Consider the following 20,777-nt stretch of genomic DNA (forward strand, 5'->3'; position numbering starts at 1 on the left):
TAATTTTCCAAGGTTGATGGACGGATTACATCATCTTCACTACTGTACCTTCTGCCTCCATATTTGACTGAAGATTCCTACTGTGTAGGCGAAACGTTTTATCAATAAAGATACCAAATTGTTCCACATCTGTTTTAATTCTAAACTTCTCGGTATTTTATACCATTTTCAATATAATTTAAAGCTCTTTTCTAAGAGGTCTTTTTGTTGAGTTTAAGAAAGTACATAATTCGATTTTGTTCTCAGTAACGTGGGTGCTCCGAAAGGTGGTCTTTTGTCTCACACTATTTGTAAAATATTTATCACTGGTTTTCACAGTAAGAGTATTATCAAGTTCTCTACTGTGAGGACCTTCCAATACACTCTTGATAATACACTCACGTAACTTCTGCCGATGGTAATACAGTGTCAAGGTGCACCGGCAGTATGTAAATACGGAACAGTGCGGGTTATGGCATTTTATTCTTGCGATGTTATGTCCACCAGAGACAGTCCCTGGTGGACGAATAGGTAAAACTGGTCAATTTGCAAGAACTCATTTAAAATTTAGTCCTTTCTAAAATTTTATCTTAAACGTTTAAAGATATGTTTTTCATTTATGCTAATATAAAAATTAATAATTTTGTACTAAAAGAACCTTAAGAAACTTACCTAACTTTTAATTTAATTTAGCCTAATCCAACCAAATATATTTTATAAAAGTTCAGAATAATTTCATAATAAACACAATGAAATTATTGCATACACAGATTTTCTCTTGCCTTATTCGGCAAGAAGTGAGTTACTATTTAAGCCACGACATTTACATTAAATTACATTTACATTATCCTTTAGACGTCATTTACTTTCTAATCAGTAAGGGAGTCTTGATGTACAAGATAGTCTCTTGTAAGTGTCACTTGGAGTGACACTTACATTTTCCCAGGATGAAACCTGATTATCTCTCATTCTCCAGGTGCTGCATGATCTCCTACGGATTTAGTTACTTCCCATGAGCAATATATACTCGCTTAGTCTGAAAAAATAAAGGCTAATACCCGTGTGAAGCTCGTAGTTTTTAACGGAGACTTGAGACTCAAACTCTTCAGATTTAAATTCAGTTAAATCACTTTGTGTTTTAACTCTTCAATTTATATTTCTGAAATTACAGGAATTGCTTTAAAATTATTTATCTCTCTCACCTTCATGTTTGTGTATGTATGTATATACAAATATATATATATATATATATATATATATATATATATATATATATATATATATATATATTATATATATATAAAAATAAATTGCTCTTGTTATGATAAAGTTATATATGTATTTATAATGTATATATATGTTTGTGTGTGTGTATTATCAGGAGGGGTGGAACGTGCTAAACTCGTAAGGGTCACATAACGCTTGGAACATGGGAACCATTCAAGTTCACTCTAAGACAAGGGAGGACAGGTCCAGTTCCTTTGAGTAAGTGCCCTCACAAGCATGTAGATTGGAGTCTTCATCTTAGACGTTACGATCAAGTTTCGGAAGATATTTCACCTCTTATTTACCAGCAGTACAAAAAAGAGGTCTTCTCACTCTAGAGTACAATCTTCATGTGAGGAATACTGATATATTTCAGAGGAAAGCCGTTCATGTCACCAGTGAACGTGGGGGAAATGGACGTTTCTGTACTTTAAAACTTGTATTGTGAAAACTTTCCTTCCTCTAGGGTCATCATCTAGTGGATAAAAGGTCTTGGCAATAGATAATGTAACCTTTCATTGTGGGTCTTATATACAGATTAATAACAAAAAAAGGCACAATACCGTGACTGGAACGATACACAAATAATCCGCACATAAAAGAGAGAAGCTTACGACGACGTTTCGGTCTTACTTGGACCATTTACAAAGTCACACAGATTGTCCGTGTGTAAATAAAACAAGGTCATGGCACCTTGATCACCTCAGATACAATGTATTTGAAGTGGTCAAATTTCAAGGACTTTGAGTCTTCAGCAAAGGAGTCTTGATTTAATGTATTCTTGCTAATTTTCTTGACGATGCCAGTAGTCATTTACCTTACAGCTATCAGTGTATCTGTACTGTATTTCACAAACTCTAAATCTAAATACACGAGGGCCATTCTGCCCGATACTCCGTCTGCTAATCGCGTCCTGGTCTCTGATCAGTCAGGCTGTTGGAAACAGCCTCAAATCATTAGTCTCCTGAAGTAGAGTCTATCCCTTTCTCTGTCCTGTCAATACATTCCTGCCTCTAGCTCTTGCAGAGTGAAAACCTGGTTTAAGCCCTTAAGAGATCTTGGTCTAAAAATTATTTTTTAATTGATGGTGGCTGTTTTAAGTTGTTATAATAATATTTGAGCTGAGCCTTTAGGCTCTTTGCTTTATTGTTAATTTTATCTTTGTTTTTTATTGTGTTTGATGGATGTGAACGTTGAGTTACTACGCGGTCAGAGTGCTCAGTAAATGTTGCTGCTGCTGCTGCTAAATAAACTGAAGCTCACTTATTTTGACTCCTAATTGTTTACTTACTATTCTCCGTTGCTGTGTGACCACTACGGGTCTAGCACTTCACACTAGTGTAATATAATAATATCTTCCACTAGCGAATCGCTATGAAAGCAACACCTGTCATAACTGTTAAGACTTTGAAGAGGCGAAAGAAAAAACTAGATGTACTCTTTCACTCCAAGAAATATTCTAGGCGACTAGGTGTGTACCCATGGATACATCACACCAGAAGCAATATCCACTCAGCAAAAGAGCTACATTTTTCTTCCCTAAGATTAGTTCAATCAACGAAACAAAATTGCCAAAGACGGCGTTTGGAGCCTTGGAGACTGAAAGAGAGGAATACCATAGAACAAGGTACTAAACTATTCTCAAAGTTTAATACCTCGAAGGAAAGTGTCCTGTTGCTCTCCTCTGCATTCGAGTTACATAGTGGAAAAACAAGCCAGCTATGTTTACCATTCATATTCCCTCGACGCAAAAGGGCTTTCTCACACTGAACTTTGCCAGCCTGAGGTGAGAGACTTCAATAGATGCAGTGAGGTTATCGTCTACACAAATAACCCGCACATGGGAGAGAGGAACTCCTCTCTCCTATGTTAGGGCTATTTGTGTATTGCTCCAGTCACGGTATTTTGCCTTTTTAACGTCCAGCAGTCCGGCCTGAGGTGGGAGGCTGGGCTGGCGCCGGCCCGAGGTGGGAGGCTGGGCTGGCGCCGGCCCGAGGTGGGAGGCTGGGCTGGCGCCGGCCCGAGGTGGGAGGCTGGGCTGGCGCCGGCCTTAGGTAGGAGGCTGGGCTGGCGCCGGCCCGAGGTGGGAGGCTGGGCTGGCGCCGGCCTGAAGTGGGAGGCTGGGTTGGCGCCGGCCTGAGCTGGGAGGCTCGGCTAGCGCCGGTCTGAGCTGGGAGGCTCGGCTAGCGCCGGCCTGAGCTGGGAGGCTCGGCTAGCGCCGGCCTGAGCTGGGAGTCTCGGCTAGCGCCGGCCTGAGCTGGGAGGCTCGGCTAGCGCCGGCCTGAGCTGGGAGGCTCGGCTAGCGCCGGCCTGAAGTGGGAGGCTGGTCTAGCGCCGGCCTGAGCTGGGAGGCTCGGCTAGCGCCGGCCTGAGCTGGGAGGCTTGGCTAGCGCCGGCCTGAACTGGGAGTCTCGGCTAGCGCCGGTCTGAGCTGGGAGTCTCGGCTAGCGCCGGCCTGAACTGGGAGGCTCGGCTAGCGCCAGCCTGAGCTGGGAGGCTCGGCTAGCGCCGGCCTGACGTGGGAGGCTTGGCTAGCGCCGGCCTGAGTTGGGAGGCTGGGCTGGCGCCGGCCCGAGGTGGGAGGCTGGGCTGGCGCCGGCCTGAAGTGGGAGGCTGGGTTGGCGCCGGCCTGAGCTGGGAGGGTCTGCTAGCACCGGCCTGAGCTGGGAGGCTCTGCTAGCGCCGGCCTGAGCTGGGAGGCTCTGCTAGCACCGGCCTGAGCTGGGAGGCTCTGCTAGCACCGGCCTGAGCTGGGAGGCTCTGCTAGCACCGGCCTGAGCTGGGAGGCTCTGCTAGCACCGGCCTGAGCTGGGAGGCTCTGCTAGCACCGGCCTGAGCTGGGAGGCTCTGCTAGCACCGGCCTGAGCTGGGAGGCTCTGCTAGCACTGGCCTGAGCTGGGAGGCTCTGCTAGCACCGGCCTGAGCTGGGAGGCTCTGCTAGCACCGGCCTGAGCTGGGAGGCTCTGCTAGCACCGGCCTGAGCTGGGAGACTTTGGTAGGATAATGAGCGAGTCCTTCACCCTATGATAGGCTTACGGAACATTGTAGTATTTTCAATATGAAAATTAATTATTTGTCAGTTTTTTACATATTGATTTTCAAAATAAGAAGATTACTTCCCATCCCTTACGGATTTAGCGTTTTCTTTTAATATGATCATCCAGGTCGACAGAAAGAGGGGCAAATCATGTTTGAATCCAGGAAGGCTGGGGGTTACCACCAGTTTTGCAAGTCATTCTTCACGACCAAAGCTTCCCGTCTCCCTTAAAGGGACGACTGAGAAATGGCAATCACCCTTCACCACCTGGGCTTTACTTCTCCCTTAACGAGAACGATGAAAAGGCGCGTTCACTACACCACAAAAGTTCCTCTTCACCCTTAAAGGGGAAGTCATGAGGTTGAGAAGACAGCTACCTGCCCACCTTACCAGAGATGAATCTAAGGCAGCTATCAGGGTCATCAAGAAACCTCTTAAAAATGGATCGTAACGTCATGTTTATAACCTCAGATAACACCGTGCTTATCAACACAGATAACGTCATGCCTATAACCTCAGAGAACGCTGTTACTGCTGGTCACAAGTAATCCAACGTACAAACTACAGCCCGGCTGATCGGGTACTAACTTGAGACATTTGTCCGTCTCCCTCTTGAAGTCAGCCACAGGTTTATTGGTAATTCCCCTTATGCTTGGTGGGAGGCTGTTAAACAGCTTTGGGCCCCTAACACTTATTGTGTTTTTTTCATAGTGTACTAATGACGCCCCTACTTTTCACTTGGGGTATGTTGCACCGTATTCCTAGTCTTTTGCTTTCGTACGCCAATTTGGCTTTCGTAAGGGCTGCTCCACTATTGATCTCTTGGTCCGCTTAGATACCTATGTTCGTAATGACTTTGCTAGTAAGTACGCAGTTATCTCAGTCTTTTTTGATCTTGAAAAGACATATGACACTACTTGGAGATATGATATCTTGGCCCAAATTCATTCCTTGGGCCTCCGAGGCAATGTGCCATTTTTCCTTAAAAACTTATCTCAGAGACATTTTCGTGTTCGGGTTAATTTGCTTTCCCCCTGACTTTGTCCAAGCTGAAGGTGTCCCTCAAGGGATGTGTCCTTAGAACCACTCTTTTTCTACTCGTTGTAAATGATCTGGCCTCTGTTCTACCCTGTAATATTTAGTCATCACTTTATGAAGATGACTTTGCTATAACTTATGCAGGCACTGACTGTCGCCTTGAAGCAACCTCACTCCAGAATCCTGTCAGCCTTGTTACCCATTGGACCACTACTCATGGGTTTAAATTTCTAGTGTTAAAACGCACCAAATTTCTTTCACCAGACATTCTGTTGTCTCTGATACTCCATTGTACCTGTATGGCTCCCGTATCCCTGAACGTGTTACGGTCAGATTTCTCGGCCTTCTGTTTGATCGCCGGCTGTCCTGGAAACCTCACCTGAAAGTAATTTGCCGTAGCCGACTGAACATCCTTAAAACCCTCGCTCATCTTTCTTGGGGGGCGGATCGACGAACTCCCTTATGGCTTCATTCTGCCCTAATCCTATCGAAACTAGATTATGGCGACCAGGTATACTCTGCGACTCCTCTCACTATACTTTCTAAACTTGAAAGCGTTCATCATCAGGGATTACGTTTGTGTCTAGGTGCTTCTTGCTCCTCCCTGTCAAGTCTACATGCAGAGGCGAATGTTCCGTCTTTGCATGATCAGCCAGATGCCCATTGTCTCCAACATTTTGTCCGCTCTCACGATCCTTCTACATACAGGAGGATAACGGATGTTAGAAGAAGTCCAATATTTGATTGCCGCATCTATTTACTCCGCCTTTTTCTCTTCGTATTCACCCTCTCTTGGCTTCTATTCAATTGCCCCCTTTATATGTTCATCTGGCATCTACCTTTTCTCCTCCCTCTTGGGAGGTTCAGACAGTTTAAGTCTGTTCTTCCGCACTGAAGTACCCGAAAGCTCAAATAACTATAGTTGCTTCTCGCTCCCTTTTTCTTAACCACTCCCGATGATATTCTCATGCCGTTGCAGTTTACATTGATGGTTCTAAATTCTCTGACAGTGTTGTGCATGGTCATTTATTAGACTCAGCCAACATTTTTACAGCTGAACTGTAAGCAGTTCTCATCGTGATTATCAGTACTGCATCCAGGTCTACCTCAGAATTTGTAGTAGTTTCAGACTCCTTTAGTGCTTTGTAGAGTATCAAAAAATTTAATTCGTCTCATCCCTTAGTTCTTCGTATCCAACTTTAGTTGCACCACATCTCGAGAAGAAGATAAGAACGAGTGGAGACGAATGTTTTTTTATAACTTGACGTGCTGTTTGAGTGTGAGCAAAGTAACATTTATGAAGAGATTCAGGGAAACAGGTTCCGTTAGCCGGACTTGAGTCCTGGAGGTGGGAAGTACAGTGCCTGCACTCTGAAAGAAGGGTGGGGATATGTTGCAGTTTTTTAATTGTAGTGTAGGCGCTCTTCTGGGAAGACAGTGACGGAGTGAATGGTGAAAGTGTTTCTTCTTTTTCTGTTCAGCCTGCTTTGGTGGGAAACGGCTGATATAATAATAATAATAATAATAATAATAATAATAATATATATATATATATATATATATATATATATATATATATATATATATATATATATATATATATATATATATATATATATATATATATATGTCGTGCCGAATAGGTAATACTTGTCAAGTAGCAAAAACTCATTTAAAGTTAAATCCTTTCTAAAATTTTCTCTTATACGTTTCAAGATATATTTTTTCATTTATGTTAATGTAAAAATTAATAATTTTGTACCAAAAGTACCTTAGGAAACTTGCCTAACCTAATTGTAACAAGCGCAATTTAATTTGTCCTAATCCAAATAAATATATTTTAGATACGTTTACAATAATTTAATAATAAACAAGCACAATGAAATATAGTTTTTTTCGTTAGGTTCGGAATGATTTTTGCGAAATTATTGCATACACAAATTTTTGCTTGCCGTATCCGGCAAGAAGAGCGTTGCTGTTTAAGCCAAAATGCCAAGTTTTACCTATTCGGCACGACACACACACACACACACACTATATATATATATATATATATATATATATATATATATATATATATATATATATATATATATATATATATATATATATATATATATATATATATATATATAATATATATATGTGTGTGTGTGTGTGTGTGTGTGTGTGTGTGTGTGTGTGTGTAAAGAGGGCAGACTAAACAAAAAAAAATTAATGAGTCAGTAGAGAAAAGGAAAACATAAGAGGAGAGAGTAAACAAGAAGGAAGAAATTTAGCGAAGCACTTTGCGGTCTCTCCCGAGGTGTAAATATATTACTGAGAATTAAATAACATTAGAGTGAGATCCACTGGGAAATTACTGACTCGCTTCACCTCCAGTCAAGCAATAAATACCACGCCACGCCCGCCCTCCCGCCCGCCAGCAGACACCAAGCCCGCTCAAACTCCCTCCCGCCAGCAGACACCAAGCCCGCTCGCCCTCCCTCCCGCCAGCAGACACCAAGCCCGCCCTCCCTCCCGTCAGCAGACACCAAGCCCGCTCGCCGTCCCTCCCGCCAGCAGACACCAAGCCCGCCCTCCCTCCCGTCAGCAGACACCAAGCCCGCTCGCCCTCCCTCCCGCCAGCAGACACCAAGCCCGCCCTCCCTCCCGTCAGCAGACACCAAGCCCGCTCGCCCTCCCTCCCGCCAGCAGACACCAAGCCCGCACTCCCTCCCGCCAGCAGACACCAAGCCCGCTCGCCCTCCCTCCCGCCAGCAGACACCAAGCCCGCCCTCCCTCCCGTCAGCAGACAACACGCTCGCCCTCCCTACCGTCAGCAGACACCACGCCCGCCCTCCCGCCCGTCAGCAGACAACACGCCCGCCCTCCCTCCCGTCAGCAGACACCACGCCTGCTCGCCCTCCCTCCCGAAAGCAGACAGCACGTCCTCCCGCCAGCAGACACCACGCCTGCTCGCCCTCCCTCCCGAAAGCAGATAGCACGCCCTCCCGCCAGCAGACACCACACCTGCCGGCCAACAGACATCACGCCCGCTCGCCCTCCCTCCCGCCAGCAAACACCACGCCTGCTCACCTCCCCTCCCGAAAGCAGACAGTACGTCCTCCCGCTAGCAGATAGCACGCCCTCCCGCCAGCAGACACCACACCTGCCCGCCAGCAGACACCACGCCCGCTCGCCCTCCCTCCCGCCAGCAGACACCACACCTGCCCGCCAGCAGACACCACGCCCGCTCACCTCCTTCCCGTCACTAGACACCACGCCCGCTCTCCCTCCCGCCAGAAGACAGCACGTCCTCCCGCTAACAGAGACCACGCCCTCCCGCCAGCAGACACCACGCCCGCTCGCCCTCCCTCCCGCCAGCAGACACCACGCCCGCTCACCTCCCTCCCGTCACTAGACACCACGCCCGCTCTCCCTCCCGCCAGAAGACAGCACGTCCTCCCGCTAACAGACACCACGCCCTCCCGCCAGCAGATACCACGCCCGCCCGCCCGCCGACTGACTCCTCGCCCATCAGCACACACCTCGCCTCTCAGCAGACAGCACGTCAGGCAGCAGACAGCACGCCAGGCAGCAGACAGCACTCCAGGCAGGAGACAGTACGACAGGCAGCAGACACCATTTTTTCTGCTAAAATACGGATTTCTGGTTCTAGGTTAATACCTATAATTTTTCTGCAAGTCCTCCCTCCTGCAGGTAATAAGGAATCTTATTAATGAAAATAAGATTCCAAACATGCAAATATCCTAAATTTGTTTGCAAAAACATAATACATAAATTGCAGACGACTAAGGAACACAAACACCGAAGGAAATGTTGCAATATTTTCTTAGTATAAATTCCAGGTTAGATTCTGCAACATTGTTAGTTTTCTTCGCCTGCCTTAAATTTATTCTAAAGATAATGACTTTCTTTAAAGAGAACACACACACACACACACACACACACATATATATATATATATATATATATATATATATATATATATATATATATATATATATAAACATGCAAAATTTCAGGTACGTCTTGCTACTTCTACTTACACTCAGGTCACACTACACATACATGTACAAGCATATATATACACACCCCTCTGGGTTTTCTTCGATTTTCTTTCTAGTTCTTGTTCTTGTTTATTTCCTCTTATCTCCATGGGGAAGTGGAACAGAATTCTTCCTCCGTAAGCCATGCGTGTTGTAAGAGGCGACTAAAATGCCGGGAGCAAGGGGCTAGTAACCCCTTCTCCTGTATATATTACTAAATTTGAAAGGATAAACTTTGTTTTTTTTCTTTTGGGCCACCCTGCCTCGGTGGGATACGGCTGGTGTGTTGAAAGAAAGAAAGAAAGAAAGACATATATATATATATATATATATATATATATATATATATATATATATATATATATATATATATATATATATATATATATATATATATTATGCAATAAGATCCCAGTAAACAGGTGATATCAGAATATGCAAAACAACCACCATGAAAGTATAGCGAAATTCCAAGCGCTTTCGTGACTTCTCACATTATCAAGGAACTATAAAAACAGTAAATCAAAGGAAGGCATAGTCTTGACCATTTTCATGCCTTCCTTTGATGTATTTTTTTATAGTTCCTTGATAATGTGAGAAGTCACGAAAGCGCTTGAAATTACACTATTATTTCACAGTGGTTGTTATATATATATATATATATATATATATATATATATATATATATATATATATATATATATATATATATATATATATAATGCAGGACAACCACTGTGAAAAGAACAGTGAACTTTCAAGCGCTTTCGTGACTTCTCACATTATCCTTGATAATGTGAGAAATCACAGAAGTGCTTGAAAGTTCACTATTATTTTCACAGTGGCTCTGCATATTGTGATATTACCACGCTACCTTACTCTGAGAAAACTTCCTCTCATTCCACCTGTTGCTACTCTTGCAACATTGCATAGATGCTAATGACGCACGAGGCGTGTGAAAGATGTTAAGCTGAAGACTTCCATCCTCCTTGGCTTGTCTTTCACTATTAAGATCCCCTGTCTGTGTTAGGTTCTCCCAGTCAGAGAATTCTTTCCAAATGGTTATAATTAGAGCCGTATTTTTCTTTTTTAAAGGGGAGGACCGGTAAGCCAGCGGAATGCCTCGGTCAAATGACCAAAAGCTCCAGTGGCGGATCATCATGTGATTAAGACCTCCGTCAGGAAACACTTGTCCTGTTTCCTGACAAACCTTACTTAACCTGACTGATTTATTTGGCTGCTCATTAGCACTCTCTAGTTTAACTGTTCAATCGATTTGCTTAAAATGTGTTTACCTGGAGTTTACCTGGAGAGAGTTCCGGGGTTCAACGCCCCCGCGGCCCGGTCTGTGACCAGGCCTCCTGGTGGATCAGAGCCTGATCAACCAGGCTGTTACTGCTGGCTGCACGCAATCCAACGTACGAGCCACAGCCCGGCTGGTCAGGTACCGATTTGAGGTGCTTGTCCATCGCCTGCCTGAAGACTGCCAGGGGTCTATTGGAAATCCCCCTTATGTATGCTGGGAGGTAGTTGAACAGTCTCGGGCCCTTGACACTCATTGTATTGTCTCTTAACGTGCTAGTGACACCCCCTGCTTTTCATTGGGGGGATGTTGCATCGTCTGCCGAGTCTTTTGCTTTCGTAGTGAGTGATTTTCGTGTGCAAGTTCGGTACTAGTTGCAATAATTTGTTCAGGGCTACAGAAACAATCATTGCAGAACAAACTTTAATGGGTCAACGTTTCGCTCTGTTAGAGCTGAAGTCTCGATGAAGTGATAAACGGAGTGAAAGTTGTGTGAATGCCAGTTCGGTAATGTATTTGGATGTTGCTTGTAACCTATCGACTACACTAGGGTCATTAAGGCTGTTGGGACTTGTAACCTATCGACTACACGAGGGTCTTTAAGGCTGCTGGGACTTGTAACCTATCGACTACACTAGGGTCATTAAAGCTACACGTGACCCTAAATTTACCACCAGGCGTGAACACTTTTATCCCTAAAACCGGGATTACAAAAATCTTTGAGCAAACGTACGGTGAAAAATTCAGTTCTCGGTATATAATCTGTGCTAAAAGATGTTCCATATCTGTGATGGGTTTCAAGAGTTTTTCTTCTCTTGTAGAACGTCTCTGAGTCAGGCTTGTCCGATGCTTGCTGATCAGCCAGGCTGTTGCTGCTGGCGGGCCGCCAACACCGGCACTTTGACTACTTGTGGAGGGTCTTCCATTACATACTTATGATGTTTTTTCAGTAACTCTTTGTGATTACCTGTTGTAATTACCTTTGTGTAATTACTTATTTTACATCCTAGGACACGCAAATGAGACCCTTTGTTTTTTGAACGACATAGAAAATCTAACTGCAGTAAGCCGCTTAACCACGGGTTTATAGCTCTGGTAAACCAGTGGTGGCTTAACCACGTGTGTGTTGCACTCAAAAGCAAGTGGCTTAGCCACGGGTATATTTCTGGTAAACTAATGGTTGGTTAAATACGATTATATTTCCTCTGTAAGGTAAGCCAGGTAAGCCAGCTGAAGCATAATCATTGAGCTGGTCATTATCTGACAAAGCCTGGCGTCAGGAGACACCTCTTTCCTGTTACCTAACGGACAAAACACCAACTATTGTGTGTGTGTGTGTGTGTGTGTGTGTGTGTCCGTCCGTGTGTCCGCGCACGCGCGCTTCCCTTCATACAAAATTATAATAAACGTTGCCCTACACATTTTCATTAATCTCTCCAACTCGTTTTTCCTGGTCGCCAAAATTTAACGAAGATAAAATTCGTCAGTACGATCAGTTCTCAAATTCGATTTTTTTAAACACAGATTTTAAAAGATGCGAATTTAAAAAAGAAATCAACGAACAGCTCTGCCGTGTTGCAGCAAGAATATTGTTGATGGAATTGTGGTTGAATTTGTGAGAGTATCATTGCAGCAGCAACAGGCGTGTGGTAGGGCATCAGTTGTTAATGTGAGGGAGAGAAGAGCAATGTGGGGAGAATAACAGTGTGGGGAGGAGAACAGTGTTGGGAAGAGAACAGCAGTGTTGGGAGGAGAACAGCAGTGTGGAAAGGAAAACAGTATGGGGAGAACAGCAGTGTGGGATGCACTGCATCAGTGTGGGGATACAACACTTGCGTTGGGGAAATTGTTCGTTTCTTCTTTAATTCTTTAATCATTTTTGTTGACGTTCTCCATTTTTAACTCCCTTCATAGCTTATTACCCTCCTCGATGTCCCTCCCTCGGCTCTTTCACTCCCGTCCTGGCTCTCTCCCTTTCTCTCTCTCTCTGAATTTTGATATTCACTCTTGAAGGTCTTTTAAAATGTTAAGTGATATAATACTACACAGTGGTATAAAAATCAGTGTATGAAGCTTTAACCTCCAAGTGGTTAGCGTTAATCTAATTCTTTAAGAGCCAGTTGAATACACTCTTCTCTGAGTGACAATTCAGGGTTGGCTACACACAATGCACTGCTGAGCAGGAATTACCGGCAGTGGCCACAGGCACCCCGGTGTAAGTTCAGGAACTGAATGCTTAAACACCAGACTTCTGGGAGCAGCAGGGCTCATACTGCTTGAGCCGTTGCAGCCCTTAAAAAGCAACAACGAAGTTCAGGAACCACGGAGGATATATGGTTGGCCAGGATCTGCGAGAAACACATAGGAAAATGAGAATGGAGGAGGACTGCAGTAGGCCTTCTGGCCCATATTTTTTAAATTTATTGTATACTGTACCAACAAGTAGAGAAATAAGACCCTTGTCAAGCTCTTTAGTGTCTTTGTTTCCGAAGTGTATCGCCTGCGCTGCAGGCTTTTTCATTTAAATATAGAGACGACTAATATATCAAGAGTATTTTAGAAACCTCTGTGTAAATAAGACATAATAAACAGTGCCCGGCATTTTACTGAGATGTCTTGTCCACCAAGAAATTTATTAATTCTCACCAAATTAATAAAATCCCTGTTGGAGAAAATGATTTTCTCAGTCATATGAAATATACCTTATACTGTGTCTCATTAACATGTTGAAAATGCTATATAATACCGACAAGTTGAGAGTAAGACACATGTGCAGTAGTTAGGTATCTATTGTTGCAACGTTTCGCCTACGCGATAGGCTTCGTCAGTCAAATACAGAGAACGTATTGTAAGGAGCAGGAGTAGTGGGGAGGTAAAGATGATGAAATCAGTCTCTTTCTTCCTCATCACTACTACTGCTGCCTACAATACAGTCTCTGTATTTGAAGCCTGCCGTGTAGGCGAAACGTTTAAGCGATAAAGATACCCAACTGCTGCACGTCTTATTCGCCCCATTAACACTCTTGTCGGTATACAATACCAGTGATATACATCAGTGGCTTCTGTATTCTGCCAAAGAAGTCTCCTGCGCAGGAGTAACTTTACGGAAATAAAGATAAACTGATGAACAAGTATCTTATCCACCTGAGCAGGTAATACTGGCTGCGGCTGCCTTCACCCTGGAGGAAGCTCCGGAACTACACAGGATATCGGCGTGGCCTGGATCCACCTGTAACACAGGATACAATAATGGAATTAGTGGAAGACACAGCGGCGATGATTCTGAGCAAGGTATCAGTCTGAGGTTGTTAAGGTGTCTTGCTCTAGCGTCCCAGTGAAGCCTTGACCCGCAGATTCACGAAGAGGATCGCGCTGTCATTGTTATGAACATGTCGGATGATTCTGTCGTCACAAACGAAAAGTTCTGCTGGGAGTATGTGAGAATTATGAACTGTGAGGTGAAGATTTCCATCCCCCGAGGCTTGTCTTGCATTATTAACCACAAACGAGTGGTATTAAATCAGTAACAACACTGCGACTATCCGAGGACTCAAACCCATGTCGTTTTGGCCCGCCTCATGGTAAGCGAAAATCACATGACGCTCTAACCCACAGGACCACTCAATCCTACAAGAATCACGCACCCAGCAGAGCTAGGTGTTTTACGTGATCCAAGGACATACGGTGATGTGGGTGTCTCTGAGCTCACCATGAGGCGGGCCAAAACGACATGGTTTCTAGTCCTCGGCTAGTCGCAGTGTTATTATATATATATATATATATATATATATATATATATATATATATATATATATATATGTATGTATGTATGTATGTATGTCATGCCGAATAGGCAGAACTTGCGATCTTGGCTTAAATAGCAACGCTCATCTTGCCATATAGGACAAGTGAAAATTTGTGTATGCAATAATTTCGCCAAAATCATTCTGAACCTAACGAAAAATATATATTTCACTGTGTTTGTTTAGTATTAAATTACTGTAAACAAATCTAAAATATATTCAGTTGGGTTAGGCTAAAATAAATTGCTCTTGTTATAATAAGGTTAGGTAAGCTTTCTAAGATTCTTTTGGTGCAAAATTAAAAATTTTAACATTAAAATTAATGAAAAAAATATATCTTTAAACGTATAATAGAAAATTTTAGAAAGGACTTAATTTTAAATGAGTTCTTGCTAATTGACCAGTTTTACATATTCGGCACGACATATATATATATATATATATATATATATATATATATATATATATATATATATATATATATATATATATATATATATACACAGTGGTCCCTCGCTTTTCGTAGTTCTCGGCAATCGTAAATTTCGCCAATCATAGGGGTATTTTCATATAAACGTGGACTCGATTTTCATAGGTTGACTGGCGAATAGTAGTACAGTAGTTCGTCCGGGACGCGTACCGCGTACACACGGTGTGAGCCGGGACGGCCTCCCTACCCAGCCAGTCTGGCATTGTTTACCAGTGAGTGAAGGTCCCCTCAAGTGCTCCTACGAAATATTTCATAATATTTCACTCATTTTAGTGCTTCCAATTACTAAATAAGCTACCATGGCTCCAAAGAAATCTCCTAGTGTCAAGCCTGTGGTAAAGAAGGTGAGAAATATGTACAGTGACAAAGTCTTGGGCCATTTTCGGGAAGTGTTAAAGAGACGCCAGAAACAGAGCTCTCTCCACAGTTACTTTGCGAGACAGGACTAGAGTGACTCTCAAGGTGGTCCTAGTGGCATTAAGAAACAGAGAAGAGAAGCAACCCCAGAGAAGCAATTGGTACCTGAGGTGTTGCTGGAAGGGGATTCCTCTTCCAAACTGTAAACAATCCAATCTCTCTCCTCCTCCAGTCTCCCATACACTAAGAAGAATCTCCAATAAAGGTAAGTGTTATGCTGTTAATGTTTCATTCATCATTTCCCATTGTATTGTTTATGTACTACATGTATATTTCATGTAAAAAAAATTTTTGTTTTAATACTTCTGAGTGTCAGAAACGGATTAATTGTATTTACATTATTTCTTATGGGGAAAATTGATTAGCAAATCGTAAATTTCGTTTATAGTAACGGCTCCAGGAACGGATTAATTACGAAAAACGAGGGACCACTGTGTATATATATATATATATATATATATATATATATATATATATATATATATATATATATATATATATATATATATATATATATATATATATTATATATAATGTGTGTGTGTGTGTTTCAGGTTGCAGGGGTCGAATCCAAGCTCCTGGTCCCGCCTCTTCACTGCTCGCTACTAGGTCACTCTCCCTGAACCATGTGCCTTATCATGCCTCTGCTTAAAGCTATGTATGGATCCTACCTCCACTACATCGCTTCCCAAACTGTTGCACTTCCTGACTACTCTGTGGCTGAAGAAATACTTCCTAACATCCCTGTGATTTATCTGTGTCTTCAACTTCCAACTGTGTCCCCTTGTTGCTGTGTCCCATCTCTGGAACATCCTGTCTTTGTCCACCTTGTCAATTCCTCTCAGTATTTTGTATGTTGTTATCATGTCCCCCCTATCTCTCCTGTCCTCCAGTGTCGTCAGGTTGATTTCCCTTAACCTCTCCTCGTAGGACATACCTCTTAGCTCTGGAACTAGTCTTGTTGCAAACCTTTGCACTTTCTCTAGTTTCTTTACGTGCTTGGCTAGGTGTGAGTTCCAAACTGGTGCCGCATACTCCAATATGAGCCTAACGTACACGGTGTACAGGGTCCTTAACGATTCTTTATTAAGATGTCGGAATGCTGTTCTGAGGTTTGCTAGGCGCCCATATGCTGCAGCAGTTATTTGGTTGATGTGCGCTTCAGATGTACCTGGTGTTATACTCACCCCAAAATCTTTTTCCTTGAGTGAGGTTTGTAGTCTCTGGCCCCCCTAGACTGTACCCCGTCTGCAGTCTTCTTTGCCCTTCCACAATCTTCATGACTTTGCACTTGGTGGGGTTGAACTCCAGGAACCAATTGCTGGACCAGGTCTGCAGCCTGTCCAGATCCCTTTGTAGTTCTGCCTGGTCTTCGATCGAATGAATTCTTCTCATCAACTTCACGTCATCTGCAAACAGGGACACTTCGGAGTCTATTCCTTTCGTCATGTCGTTCACAAATACCAGAAAGAGCACTGGTCCTAGGACTGACCCCTGTGGGACCCCGCTGGTCACAGGTGCCCACTCTGACACCTCGCCACGTACCATGACTCGCTGCTGTCTTCCTGACAAGTATTCCCTGATCCATTGTAGTGCCTTCCCTGTTATCCCTGCTTGGTCCTCCAGTTTTTGCACTAATCTCTTGTGTGGAACTGTGTCAAACGCCTTCTTGCAATCCAAGAAAATGCAATCCACTCACCCTTCTCTCTCTTGTCTTACTGCTGTCACCATGTCATAAAACTCCAGTAGGTTTGTGACACAGGATTTACCCCGTCCCTGAAACCATGTGTGTGTGTGTATGTATGTGTGTGTAAAATGTCGTGCCGAATAGGTAAGAGTTGCGATTTTGGCTTAAATAGCAACGTTCTTTCCAAATAAGACAAGAGAAAATTTGTGCAGAATAGGTAAAATTGGTCACTTAGCAAGAACTCGTTTAAAATTTAGTCCTTTCTAAAATTTTCTCTTATACGTTTAAAGATATTTTTTTTCACTAATGTTAATGTAAAAAATAATAATTTTGTACCAAAAGAACTTTAGAAAACTTACCTAACTTTATAACAAGCGCAATTTAATTTAGTATAATCCAGCTAAATATATTTTAGGTAAGTTTACAATAATTTAATTAATAAACACAATGAAATAAATTTTTTTTGTTAGGTGGAATGATTTTTGCGAATTTATTGCAAACACAAATTTTCGCTTGCCTTATTCGGCAAGAAGAGAGTTGGTATTTAAGCCAAAATCGCGTTTTACATATGCGGCACGAATATCACACACATACACACACACACACACACACACACACACACACACACACACACACACACACACACACACACACACACACACTGATGTGTGAGGGTAGTAACTATCGTCCACATGGCTATAAACTTGCCTGGGTTGCCAAGAGGTAAGTCAGGTGTGAGTATCAGCGGTCCCTATAAATGCTTCCCTGAGAGATCTCCCTAGATCCTGTACCTCTATGAAAGAGAACCTTTAATAATCTGCAGGTTTAGCAAAATAATATGTGGTGTGTGTATGGTGTTTGTATGCGTTTTTGCGTGTGTTTAAAGGGAACGTAGAGTTTATCTGGGCGAATAGAGAACGTAATGTGTATTTCACTTTGCAGGAAACGTAGCATGTAATTGACCTTTCTGTGAAATTTAAAGTGAACGTATGTTGGTTTAAACTATGCGGGGGGAAGGACGTTCAAAGTGTGTTACCTAGCAGGGAGCGAGTAAAGTGTGTGACCTAGCAGGGAGCGAGTAAAGTGTGTGACCTAGCAGGGAGCGAGTAAAGTGTGTGACCTAGCAGGGAACGAGTAGAGTGTGTGACCTAGCAGGGAACGAGTAAAGTGTGTGACCTAGCAGGGAACGAGTAGAGTGTGTGACCTAGCAGGGAACGAGTAAAGTGTGTGACCTAGCAGGGAGCGAGTAGTGTGACCTAGCAGGGAGCGAGTAAAGTGTGTGACCTAGCAGGGAACGAGTAAAGTGTGTGACCTAGCAGGGAACGAGTAAAGTGTGTGACCTAGCAGGGAACGAGTAAAGTGTGTGACCTAGCAGGGAACGAGTAGAGTGTGTGACCTAGCAGGGAACGAGTAGAGTGTGTGACCTAGCAGGGAACGAGTAAAGTGTGTGACCTAGCAGGGAACGAGTAGAGTGTGTGACCTAGCAGGGAACGAGTAAATTGTGTGACCTAGCAGGGAACGAGTAGAGTGTGTGACCTAGCAGGGAACGAGTAGAGTGTGTGACCTAGCAGGGAACGAGTAGAGTGTGTGACCTAGCAGGGAACGAGTAGTGTGTGACCTAGCAGGGAACGAGTAAAGTGTGTGACCTAGCAGGGAACGAGTAAAGTGTGTGACCTACCAAGGAACTTTCAAAATGTGTGACCTAGCAGGGAACTTTCAAAATGTGTGACCTAGCAGGGAACTTTCAAAGTGTGTGACCTAGCAGGGAACTTTCAAAGTGTGTGACCTAGCAGGGAACTTTCAAAGTGTGTGACCTAGCAGGGAACTTTCAAAGTGTGTGACCTAGCAGGGAACTTTCAAAGTGTGTGACCTAGCAGGGAACTTTCAAAGTGTGCGACCTAGCAAGGAACTTTCAAAGTGTGTGACCTAGCAGGGAACTTTCAAAGTGTGTGACCTAGCAGGGAACTTTCAAAGTGTGTGACCTAGCAGGGAACTTTCAAAGTGTGTGACCTAGCAGGGAACTTTCAAAGTGTGTGACCTAGCAGGGAACTTTCAGAGTTTGTGACCTAGCAGGGAACTTTTAAAGTGCGTGACCTAGCAAGGGACGAGTAATGTGACCTAGCAGGGAACTTTCAAAGTGTGTGACCTAGCAGGGAACGAGTAGTGTGACCTAGCAGGGAACTTTCAAAGTGTGTGACCTAGCAGGGAACTTTCAAAGTGTGTGACCTAGCAGGGAACGAGTAGTGTGACCTAGCAGGGAATTTTCAAAGTGTGTGACCTAGCAGGGAACGAGTAGTGTGACCTAGCAGGGAACGAGTAGTGTGACCTAGCAGGGAACGAGTAGTGTGACCTAGCAGGGAACTTTCAAAGTGTGTGACCTAGCAGGGAACGAGTAGTGTGACCTAGCAGGGAACTTTCAATGTGTGTGACCTAGCAGGGAACTTTCAAAGTGTGTGACCTAGCAGGGAACTTTCAGTGTGTGACCTAGCAGGGAACTTTCAGAGTGTGTGACCTAGCAGGGAACTTTTAAAGTGCGTGACCTAGCAAGGGACGAGTAGTGTGACCTAGCAGGGAACTTTCAAAGTGTGTGACCTAGCAGGGAACGAGTAGTGTGACCTAGCAGGGAACTTTCAAAGTGTGTGACCTAGCAGGGAACTTTCAAAGTGTGTGACCTAGCAGGGAACTTTCAGTGTGTGACCTAGCAGGGAACTTTCAAAGTGTGTGACCTAGCAGGGAACTTTCAGAGTTTGTGACCTAGCAGGGAACTTTTAAAGTGCGTGACCTAGCAAGGGACGAGTAATGTGACCTAGCAGGGAACTTTCAAAGTGTGTGACCTAGCAGGGAACGAGTAGTGTGACCTAGCAGGGAACTTTCAAAGTGTGTGACCTAGCAGGGAACTTTCAAAGTGTGTGACCTAGCAGGGAACGAGTAGTGTGACCTAGCAGGGAATTTTCAAAGTGTGTGACCTAGCAGGGAACGAGTAGTGTGACCTAGCAGGGAACGAGTAGTGTGACCTAGCAGGGAACTTTCAAAGTGTGTGACCTAGCAGGGAACGAGTAGTGTGACCTAGCAGGGAACTTTCAAAGTGTGTGGCCTAGCAAGGAACGTGTAAAGTGTGAGGACTTCCGGTGAACGTTTAAAGTATGTACCCTTGCAGAAAACGTTTCCGCCGTTGTGTTGCCAAAACAAGGAACATTTCCATCTTGCAAGGCATTACCTAACCCGAGGTAATTTGCATTTTATTTTGACTGGCCTTTGCATGTAAATTCTCACCGCTGCAGGTTCCAGTAATACCTCAAGACGTTCTCCAGATTTTTGCCGAAGTGTTTATACATTGAAGTCGTATATGAGGCTACTGCACTGTGAGGGATTATCACTTCAAGGGCTGTGACTTAATGTTGGTAAGGAGCTCTTGGTTCAGTGAATTAGGGCTACGTTTCCCCCATGATGTATACAATAGCTTTATCCTCTATAGTTGTATATACCTTACATACACTCCTGTTATGTGTTACTAAAGATTTATTTTGTGTGGGTGTAAATAATGTCATTGGCTATTCATTTCCTAAAATATATCTGGCTAAAGTCACTCTTAGCTTTTGTAACATTGTTCGAGTATATAACGTGTAGCATTTGTCTACACCTGTATGGTTTTGATGGAGTTAATACTAAATTCTTTACTTCCATTTGGCTTGGGGAAGGGTAGTT

This window comes from Cherax quadricarinatus, chromosome 49 (genome assembly GCF_038502225.1).
Source record: "Cherax quadricarinatus isolate ZL_2023a chromosome 49, ASM3850222v1, whole genome shotgun sequence".
In the NCBI taxonomy this organism is placed as follows: Eukaryota; Metazoa; Arthropoda; class Malacostraca; order Decapoda; family Parastacidae; genus Cherax; species Cherax quadricarinatus.